The sequence below is a fragment of the Tiliqua scincoides genome, chromosome 4 (assembly GCF_035046505.1).
Source record: "Tiliqua scincoides isolate rTilSci1 chromosome 4, rTilSci1.hap2, whole genome shotgun sequence".
NCBI lineage: Eukaryota > Metazoa > Chordata > Lepidosauria > Squamata > Scincidae > Tiliqua > Tiliqua scincoides.
The window spans coordinates 99,674,881-99,677,008 of NC_089824.1; positions in this window are offsets into that span (position 1 = coordinate 99,674,881).

The window sequence follows — 2,128 nt, forward strand, 5'->3', positions numbered from 1 at the left end:
CAGCCGAGTCGCATTCAAAGGCTTGCCAACACTGTGGTCTGAGCCGCGGAGGTTCACCACCATTCACCAGCACTTGAAATGAAGGCTTTAGGAAAGAAAGGAGGGGTGGGATGGCTCCCTGGCCCAACAACCAGGTCCTTCCTTGTTCTACCTTTTATGCCATGAGCTTGGAAATGGAGCTAATGCCTTAAGAAAAAAGGGGCTGCGGCACCACTTCTTGTTTTTGTGACCCTCTATTATTACTGCAGTGGGGCAGGATGCAGGCAGGGCAGGGGCAGAGATAAATTAATCAACCCAGAGCTTTTGGCACTCTTGAGTTCCCAGCATCAGAAATCATTGCATTCTTTCCTATCTGAACTAGGATTTTTTTAAATTAAATCATAGATAGATGAGCAACATTTACTTGTACTTTTTGCATTCTTCACAGTTCTTTTTCTTCCTTTGCATATATGAAAATGAGCTGTAATCTTAAATTGGTTTAACCAGGGGTTTAATTGATTCAACTTTAGTGATGGGCAAATTCAATCACAGGTCGAAGAGTTAAGAATGGACTTTGGACATGAACAGACAAGGTGCTTTATACTTACTCAGACATTAGCTTATCTAGGCCAGTGATGTCTATTCTGCTTGACAGCAGATCTTCAAATATTCTGCTATCTAAGATTCTTTTCAGTGGAGATGAAGGCAACTGGATCCATGATCTTCAACAAGCAAAGTACCACCAAACTGCTACAGTCCCACCCTAGACTAACAATGGATGGTTCATGCTGTTTGTTCATGCACTAATCAGTTGACATGAAAGTTAGTGACTGTCCTTCACTGGGGGTTAGCCGTAGCTCCCTATAACAGCTCTGCAATGCATAGAACAGCCCTAGGACTCAGTGCTTGCTCCAGGATTTTGGAAGCCTTCAGCCAAGGCATCCTCAGTGGCCTTCCTTCACCTAACAAGTGGGTAATGCAAACAGAGTGTTCTCTCACAGTACCTCTGATCTTTTTAGGTGCTCCAAGCAAAGTGGTGTGAACTGAAAGTGCACTCTGGAAAACCCCAGCACTGTCACTGCTGCACATTGGAGAAGAACATTGATGGTGATGGGCAAGCAGTCTTTTAGGGAAGTTTATCCATCATTGCTGATCTCATTGAGGAACTCTTGAGAAGTTTCCAGAGGAACCCCAAGGTTCCCCAGATCATAGTTTGCAAAGCACGTGACTAGCAAATATACATATGAATATATAACGTGCATGTGTAATGGAACAATGTCAAATAAAATGACAGGAAGTGAAAGGGAATATTTGTTTGGGTATTCCCCCCCCCCCTTTCAAGGGCTTGGTATTTGTACCAGATGTATATAAGAAAATCTAAATTCCAAACTTTGGTCACACTTGGTCTTTAACATGATTATTCTTCAACTCTCAAAAAGGGCGATCAGGCTGATTTTTATTACTCCAAATAAGAAATGAACAAGCTCAGCTCATTTATATGCCACTGGTGTGCAATGAAGCAATTGCTTTCTGGGGAGGTTTTGATGAAGAGGTGGAGGGTGAAAGGCCTTTTCTGCCTGAGCACCCAACAGAGAAGAAATCTATTGTGCCCCCTCTCTCAGTGCCTGCCTGCAAAAAGGTTCAGGATGGAGTTTCAAATTTAGCATGATGTCATCCTGAGATATATTCTCCTGAATAAAACACAGAGGGTTTCTTCTAAAGCAGTTTAGTCTTTCAGAGTGTCCATGGAGTTCAAAGGTTCAAACATCTTTCTTTTTTTTTTATTACCATCATGCCATTAAGTTCCAATCCATCCACTCTAGGAGAGAATTTTCTCTTCCCCAAATGAACTGAGCCATTAAGGAAAGAGATTATAACAAACCATTAATTAAATGCTATGTAAATCCACCCGCTTTTTTTGGGGGGGGGGGGCAGGAATGAACAGTGTAAAGCAAGGGACATTTTTCTTCTCTTCTCACAATATCTAGAATGTAAGGTCACCCAAAGAAGCTGACTGCTGATTGGCTCAAGATTGACAAAAGGAAGCACTTCTTCACAATACATGTAATTAACTTGTGGGGTAGAGGGCTGCAAGATGCGGGATGCAGCTAGTCACTTAAGTGGCTTTTTAAAAGGATTCATCCAAATA